The sequence below is a fragment of the Anomaloglossus baeobatrachus genome, chromosome 11, assembly GCF_048569485.1.
Source record: "Anomaloglossus baeobatrachus isolate aAnoBae1 chromosome 11, aAnoBae1.hap1, whole genome shotgun sequence".
Taxonomy (NCBI): Eukaryota; Metazoa; Chordata; class Amphibia; order Anura; family Aromobatidae; genus Anomaloglossus; species Anomaloglossus baeobatrachus.
Genome location: NC_134363.1, coordinates 50,043,279 through 50,052,997, shown reverse-complemented (window position 1 = coordinate 50,052,997; position 9,719 = coordinate 50,043,279).

The following is a 9,719-nucleotide window of genomic DNA, read 5'->3' as shown; positions in this document are numbered from 1 at the left end:
CTCCTCTGAGACCACCTCCACTCTGGATGCCCAAACGGTTGCGGCCAGGCCCTTCATCTCCGACGTCCACTTCGCCAGCATGAAGTGGACTTGGGCCTGGAGCTCCTGGCACATCTTGCGGCTGGGTCCAGGAACGTGTTTCGGCAGAGTCCTGGCGTCCCTGCATGCTGCAGCGTTAGTTACATGCCGCCATTCTTCACCCGCCCCCCCCCCCTTGGTTCTATTTAGCACTTCCCTCTTCAGGGGGCGGGGCTTCGCTTTCGCGCCTTCCCTGCTCGGGGAAGACGCTCGAGTGGAAAATCTTCGCGCCAAAAGATGGCGGTGCTTCAAATTTTTCGGCCGGACGCCACCGGCGGGGACTGCAAGGCGCACCTCTACCAGTAGGTAGATCGGTTCTATCCTCTTCGTGACGCCAAGTTGCCGTAGGAGCCCGTTTTGCCCGCAGGCACTGGTCCTTGGATCTCTAGCCTGTGGCGGTGGCTGTATATCCTCTCTGGGTGGACGGTTGCCTTCAATCGGGACTTGGTTGTTAGGAAACCCCTTGGGTTTCTGTCACATTCGGATTTGACTATTGACGGCGGCTCCAAGCCTGGTCGGGGTCCGATGGCCCTGCCTGTGTGCTTAGCTTCACTCCGTTCCCCGGTCCGGTACCGGCGGGCCGATGCCCGACCCCGGTCCTTACGGCTCTGCGGAGTTCCACCAACTCCTGCAGACGGCCACCATCATCTGCCAACCTTGCTGTCAGTGCCTGGGCTCCTACCCAGACACCTGAAGTGTTTACTCCTCTCACTTTCACCTCCAAGACTGAACTGCACTTTTCCCACTTCCAGGCCTGTGAACTCCTCGGTGGGTGGGGCCAACCGCCTGGCTCCGCCCCACCTGGTGTGGACATCAGACCCTGGAGGGAGGCAACAAGGGTTTTTGTCTGACTGTTGTTACTGTCTAGGGTGGGGTGTGTGCATGTTGTTATGTATGTGACTACCTGGCTAGTCCAGGGCGTCACAGTACTACAGCTAGTATATATACATATATAGAGAGAGAGATCGAGAGAGAGCTTTTCATATATATATATATATATATATATATATATATATATATATATATATATATATATATATATTTATAAGATTTATTGTCTCTTTATTTTTTGGGGGAGGAAAAAAGCAGAAGCGGAATTGTTCCACTGATGGATACATACACTCCGGGATCCCGCAGATTAGTTACCACCGACGTGACAGGCCATATGGCGTTGTGCGCGGTCCGTGCTGGCGAATGCACAGATGCACAGGAATACGAGATGAACCGTCTCATTCATCCCCAGGATCAGTGACTACAATGCATCTTTTCATACAGATGAATTCATAAAATATGTACCATTAGCAGATACATAATACATGGCGCTCTGCAGAGTGATTGCCGCTGATTGATGACTATAGTATCATCCTGTCATTCGCAGCGTAAATGTGCACTATATACGCAAATACACAAAACCACCATATGCCGCCATTAAAGCCTCTACAGGGGAAATTGACTGACTTAACCAGCTTTTTTAGCAAGAAACTCTGTGATTTAAAATGGGTTTTTTTCTACTTGGGACTAAAATTATTTTCGCAATCTGGTTTCATTAAAAATTTGCATCGTTTTGCTTTTACATGCTCTTTATTTCCTTGAAAATTCCACTTTAATGTGGTCTGTGGCCAAAAATCAGATGAGAGGAGCTCAGAAACAGACAGATAATAGAGTGACAAACTCCACATCAGATCATCATAGAGAGCTCACTGATGGAACCTCAGTTAACTCATTCTGCAATCAGCAACTTTTTAGAGAAACCCAATAGCAAACATGATTTTTAGACCTAAAAACATGCATTTAATTTGATTTAAACTTTTTTTTTTTAACTTGGGCCCAAAAATATTTTTGCAACTTGGTTTCATTAAGACTTTGCACTGTTTTGCTTTGACAAGCTCTTTATTTACTTGCACATTCCTTTTCAATGTGATCTGCGGCTAAAAATCAGATGAGAGGAGCTCAGAAAACAGACAGATAATGCAGTTACAAACTACTCATCAGATCATCATATGGAGCTCACTGATGGATTCTCAGTTAACTCATTCTGCAGCAAGCAATTTTTTGGAGAAAACCAATTGCAAAAATGATGTTTAGCTCTAATGTGGCGCCCTGGACAAGCCAGGACGTCACAGGTACTGCAACAACACACCCTACACCCCGGTTAGGAACATCAAGGTCAGACACAAATCCTTGTTTCCTTCCTCCAGGGACTGATGTCCACACCAGGTGGGACGGAGCCAGGCGGTTGGCTCCACCCACCGAGGAGTTCACAGTCCCGGAGGCGGGAAAAGGAAGTCAGAACAGTTTAGGAGTTGTAGAGTGAGGAAGTAGTAGTGGAGGCCGTGTCCGGGTACGTGGCCCGGGCACCTGACAGCAAGGTTGGCAGACGGTTGTGACCGTGTGCAGGAGAGGCCGATTGACGCACAACCGTGAGGACCGGGGACAGCCGGTGGCCCGCCGGTACCGAACCGGGGAGCGAAGAGAAGCCAGCACCATCCGGCAGGGCCTACGGACCCCGACCAGGCTAGGAGTCGCCGTAAAACCGGTCAAATCCGTCAGCGACGGGAACCTCCGGGGTGTCCCAGCAGTAAAGACCCGACTGAAGGCAACCGTCCAAACCGTGAGGGAGATAAAGCTACCGCCAGAGCTAGAGCTCCCAGGGCCAGAGCCTGCGGGCAAAGGAAGGGCTCCCTTAGCCAACATACCGCTGGGGAGTGGGCTATCAGTGGGAAGCCATTGGGGCCGAGAACAGAACACCGGTGCAGGGAGAGACAGTTACCGCCAACCTACCGGGAGTGACCGTCGCAGCCGTCTGTGGGACTCGTCCATCCAGCCGTTTGTTTTACCAGAGACTCCGTGTGCGTTACTGGCTGAGTAAGTACCACCGTGCCGTCTGGCACTGCACTGCCCCGCGACCCTGCACCCGGCCAGGCCCCGCAACCCACCTTCCGACCTCCACCACCGGGCCCCGGGACCACCAAAAACCCCCTACCCACGGAGGGGAGAAAACATCTCAGCTGCTCCCTGTCAACGCTCCCGGGATCCCCGTACAGAGCAGCGGTGGTGTCCCAACTTCAACACAACCCGTGGGTGGCGTCACGGACAATACCCCTAAACCAAACCACCCCTTTCACTCACGGGAGAGGAGCGGCGCTCGAGTCCCCAGGATCCGGCCCACCGCTCGAGCCACCGACCGAGCGAGCAGCAGCAGCAGCCGGACCCGAGCAGTGGGTGAGCGCAGCGCCCTCCCCGCCCGCGACACTATAAACATACATTTAATTAAAAACAAAATATCCTCGAGTGGGGACAACAGTTTTAATGGCACTGCGTAACACATATTTGCTGTTCAGATGTTTGAAAAAGTTGGATGAAAAGCCTTGTGGGCCCTATTAGGCTATGTTCCCACAATTTAAGTTTGTTAAGGCCAAATACCAGGACAAACAGCTTTACTTAAAACATGGCGCATGAACAAGACAAAAAATGTAGCCTTTGGCTATGCTGGCTGTATGCACAAAGACGTTTCTTGGGGCAGAAGGGTTTTTTAAAGGGCGTTTTGGGGCACAAGCTCTCTAACTACCCCTATCAAAACATGGAAGTTTTTCTCCGAAATGTCTGGAAAAAGTCTCTCTGGGCCTATAGCCTTTGTCTATGGGCACAAAGAGGGTTTTTTGGTAGGAGGTTTTTGGGCAGAAGCTCTCCAAATATCCCAAAAAATGGAAGTTCTGTTCGAAATGTCTGGAAAAAGACTCCATGTGCACATAAACTTTGGCTATGTGCACAAAGAGGGTTCTTTTTTTAGGAGGTTTTGGGTTTTGGGGTAGAAATTCTCTAACTAGACCTAAAATACATGGAGGTTCTGCTCCGAAATATCTGGAAAAAGTCTCTGTGTGCACAAAGAGGTTTTTTAGTAGGAGGTTTTGGGGCAGAAGCTCTCTAAAAACTTGGAGGTTCTGCTCCGAAATATGTAGAAAAAGTCTCTGCGTGCCCGTAGCCTTTGGCTATGAGCACAAAAAGGGTTTTTTAGGACATTTTTGGAGCAGAAACTGAGTGAAAACTTTCCAAATCATTCTCAAAAACTTGGAGGTTCCTGGCGGCTCTGAGTCTTTTTTTGATGAGGTTTCAAAGAAGGAACTGAGCAGAAATCCAAAGTTTTTGAAGAAATTTAAGATTTGGAGGAGGATTTTGAGACTTTTCATTCAGATTCTGCTCAATTTCTGGGCCAAAAACTTTGTGCATGAAGCCACTTTCCGCTCCAAAAACTGCAAAAAAGACTCACGATGGCAAATTGATGGCGTCCGATCTCCAGTGTCCCACACTCACTTTCATACACTCCCTAGAGATGAGGGTACTAAATAGGAGACCCCCATGGTCCTTGAAGTTCAGCATGATGTCAGATGGACAATTATCCATCTACTAACCTCTGTACTCCTCTTAGATTTCAGATATTAGTGCCCAGGACCGCCGTCTACTTTCCCTTCCCCTTTCTGACCCCGCTCTGTTCACCCCCCGTTACCCAATTATCCCCTTAGGTCCAGTATATGTCTCCACATTAGGGATATTATCATGTTAATTGCATTAGGGGATGCCTAATAAAAGCGATAAATAGACGACCCAGGACGGAGCCGCTACATAATGACATGTGGATTTAATAGATTAATCATACAGTTAATGAAGAGCATATATTGTGCCGGGGCCGGGTGTCAGAAACGCTGATCCAGATGATGGGAGCAATTTTTTTTGCGCATAATTAATTTTATAGAGCCGATGTGCGGCGCAAAGATTTTATTTATTCATGTCATTAACAAGGACACGGAATCGCTGACGGAGGCTTTCATGTGAGCGCCGCAGAGAGACGGGAACACGATGTGTCGCTTATGGAAGGAATCTTTTCATCTGGAAATGTGCAATAAAATCAGAGGGAAGACAGAAAACAAGGCCCTAAAAAACCAAACCTGCAAACGTGTGAGCAAAAAAGCCGAAAAATGCCGTTGTGTTGATTTCATATTTCCTTATGGACGTCAGGCAAATTTCTGGATGTAGTTTGCAGAGAGAAAGAAATGCAGTTTGCTTGTGGCACCATAGTAATGTCCCTTCTATACAATCTACATAATACACGTATAAAACACATAGGAGAAAAACGGTTACTGGTGATTTATATACATGTGTTATCCGTGTTTTTCCGGTATGGCTAAGGCCTCCTTCCAGTGGCGTAGCTACTGCATTTGCCGCCCCCCTCCATTGGCCGTCGATAATCCAGAAACTTTCAAAAATCCGGAAAGCCATCAAAATATTTATTTTTCATGGAACTACAATCAAAGATCTAATTGTGGAATGCTGCTATTAGTCCTAGACTTTCACCTTTTTACACACATGTAGGCCTATTATACACACACACACACACACACACAGCTCTGCTGCATACATACAGACACACACAACTCTGCAGTATACATACAGACACACAACTCTGCAGCATATATACAGACACACACAACTCTGCTGTATACATGCAGACACACAACTCTGCATCATACATACAGACACACACAACTCTGCTGCATACATACAGACACACACAACTCTGCTGCATACATGCAGACACACAACTCTGCATCATACATACAGATAGACACACACAACTCTGCAGCATATATACAGACACACACAACTCTGCTGCATACATGCAGACACACAACTCTGCATCATACAGACAGACACACACAACTCTGCTGCATACATGCAGACACACAACTCTGCATCATACATACAGACAGACACACACAACTCTGCAGCATATATACAGACACACACAACTCTGCTGCATACATGCAGACACACAACTCTGCATCATACAGACAGACACACACAACTCTGCTGCATACATACAGACACACACACACAGCTCTGCTGCATACATACAGACACACACAGCTCTACTGCATACATACAGACACACACAACTCTGCAGCATACATAGACACACAACTCTGCAGCTGCTGCATACATATATACAGACACACACAGATGAAGCTCAAACAAGGATGACGCTGTAGTCTGCGCGCCTTAGGGATGGCAGCCACAGTTTTCTGCCGAGGACTGTGGTCCCCGGAACTCGGCCCGGGGGCAGCAGAACTGAAGGCGAGTGGCCAAAATGCCGCTCCCCTGACACGTGCCGCCTGACACGTGCTACGCCACTGCCCCCTTCACACGTCCGTGTCTCCGGTAGTGTTTGGTCTGTTTTCTCACATGCCGGAAACACGGGCACACGTAGATTCATTAAAATCAATGGGTCTGCGTTCACGTACGTGTTTTGCCACGGACCGTGTGTATGTGTGCCCATGTGCACCACACGTAGACATGTTTTTTTTCCTCCAGCATCACGGGTGTCACACGGACCACACGCGGACCGCACGGATGTGATCCGTGTGACACGCACCGGAGAAAACACACGTCTCTGTGAAATAAAAAGAATTTCTACACTCATCTTCTCCAGCGTTGCTGTCACTTGCTTCCAACCCCGGCTCATTACGCTCATGAATATTCACTTCACTGCGGCCAGAAGCAGCAGCAGCGGGGAGTCGGCACAACCGTAGACCGAAGATCAGCACCACGGACAGCTACGCCAGGAACAGGTGAGCAGAAAGTTCCCGTTCTCCGTGTGTTATCACGGATAACACACGGAGAACACACGTGTGCCATACACATGGCACATAGAGGGCCATACGCACCTTTGACACGTGCGTGATTTTCACGGACATGTCAAAGAGGCCTAAAACAGAAAAGGTATCACAAATCTTATCCTTGACTTTCAAAGTTAAACACAAAAGGAATATGGATGACGGCACATGGACAGCAGCACACCGGCGATAGCACACGGACGACAGCACATGGATTGCACACGGATGACGGAACACGGACGACAGCACATAGATGACAGTACAGGGATGATGGCACATGGACAGCGTTACCCGGATGACAACACACAGACCGCACACGGACGATGGCACACGGACGATGGCACGCGAGCCGCATACGGACATTGGAATATGGCCGGCACACAGACGGCGGCGCGTGGACAACAGCACACTGACGATGGCACACAGACAGTGACACACTGACGACGGCAGGCGGGGTGCACATGGACGTTGGAATTTAGACGGCACACAGACGATGGCATACAGACGGCAGCACATGGACGACGGCACACAGACCGCACACGGACATTGGCACACAGACAACACACAGAAGGTGGCACAAGGACGATGGCACGTGGACCACACAAGGATGACAGCACACGGATGGCACATGACTTTGCATGTGTTTTTCACAGACCCATAGACTTGTATTGGTCCTTGTCATCTGTGCTGCTGGAAAAAAAAGGACGTGTCTACACAGGGTCCTTGTGAAAATATGGACATGTGAAGATCACCATAGGTTATAATGGGTACCAGTGGTATCTGTGGAAAAAAACAGATGCAACACATACCGGAAAACTGAGCCCTTTTAGACGTCATTGTACCCACATCTTTATTAAATCTGACTCTTCAGGAAAATTCTGGCAGTGCTTTCCCTTAAGCGCCTTTTCTGACATCTTATTGGACATCTTCTGCAGTGGCCATGTGGCGCCCCTGAGGCTTCAGTCGCCACAGGGTATTGCATCTGACTTAAGGTGCAAAACTCATCCCGGGTAAGGAAAAGGTTAACCACTGGTTTTCACTTACACAACACACAGCTCAGGTGCTTTCCTGCTGGAACTGGGCTAAAGGTGGTCACCATAATAACGGGTTTTTCATAGCCACCAGTGAGTCATCAGGAAGGTGGGGGCAGCACAGGGGAAGTGAGAGAACACATAGTTTTTACCTCAGGATAGTCTGAGACTCAGCACAACACAGTCACCATGGAGAATGCTTCAGAACTTCCACAGTTAGGACCGAGCAGACTGGTGGAGCAGGAGACGACCAGTGGAGCTGTGGGACACAGGAGTAACTATGGACGCTGAGGAGTGAGCTTAGTTGCTCCCTCGGGACCGGCACAGTTTAGGGTACGGAGCCCTAGGGTGGTGCATACTTCAAGTTGCACCACCAGAATCCGCCGGACAGGGGGACTTCATGTCCCTCTAGCACCACAAGATCTCGGAGCACAGTAGCAACATAGAGCCCGGAGTCATGATCACGGTCAGGCCTCAAACGGACTCACACTGCCTGGATGGGATGGAAACTTTAACACTGATCAGGGGTCTCCAAGCACTTCAGGTCACAGGGATCCACACAGAAAGCACAAGGAAGGAAGGTCTCACACTCCACAACACCGGTGGTAGCTTCTGAGGTACCCGGGATCGGCTGGGGCCCATCACGGTGGAAACTGGAAATCCAAGGGTGACAACTGAACTGTGAGTAAAAGATCTGGAACCGCAACTACTTTGTCAGCCCTTCATTGGTGGCGCCCCGTGCTTCGGCGCCAACGGCCACTACTATCGCCAGCATCCTCCCTGGGGCCTAGCTTCACCGGCGGGAAGTTGAACTATCCTAGCTGTGACACCACCCACCCCAGACAGCGACCACAGCGACGACTAATCCCTGGCCGCATACCGCAAGTGGCGTCACAAGACAACTACTACTGCCAACATCCCCAATCCTCATCATCCTCATCCCATCCTTCAAACTCCTTTTGTTGTACACCTCGGGGCCATGAAGCCAGGCAGTGCCACCCTTGACATCCCAGACCCGATAACACCGGCCCGGCAACGAGTAATTTAACCCCTGCCCCGTGGGTGCTACAGCCATGCCGCCAACATTTTTTTTGTCTTTGTGGAAATGGCCTAAAGAATGGATCGGTCACTTTTTTTAGTTGCTTCACGGTTTTCGAAGCCTGAGAAGGTTAAAAGAAGTTACAAATGTCATTTTGACATTGATATTTTGTTTTTTTCTTTTTTTACGCTTTTTTTTAGTGCTTTTCCAGGCTTGTTCCAGGCGGGATCTACCTGAAAAATATGTTGTGTGCAGATATCCTTAAAAAGCCTCCACTGATAGAAGAGCAACCCCGTTACTACCTAGTAATAGCATTGCTTCCTGATAAACAGAATAGCCCAATAAACAATGTCACCGACTGCTCTGCATGCACAATGGTGCCGGCTAAACTATGTGCACTCCGATGCTGCTATATGCGGCAGATTTGTGGCATCGGAGGACCTCCGTGGCACTGACACTGACTACATTAGGAGCTAGCAGCACTGTCAATCACTCCTAGTCAGCCTCACAGGAATCCAAGAGCCCACTCCCACCTCCGAAGCAGCACGTAAGGTGCAATATGATGAACTATTAGATTCCAAAGGGCCCACGTAGTGTTCGCGCACAGGGGCCCTCCTCTCTCTCTGTCTACCCCTGCTGGTTTGCTTCTGTGCAGTGCACTCAAGCTCAATAGAAGAGAACTTGTAAGCACTGCATATGTTTGGCCACTACTGTTAGACTGCAGCGGTTGTTGGGGTGGCGCTACTGCTTCTCGGCAATGGTCCGAGCCCCGGTCACCTACACAAAACAAGGGGGGGGGAATGGTGGTGGTGCTCCTGGTGGGGTGTTTGGTTTTCTATCGGTGATTCCGTCCCGACTTGTTCTTCCAGGTCTATGCCAGACCTCCACTTTAAGACTAATACC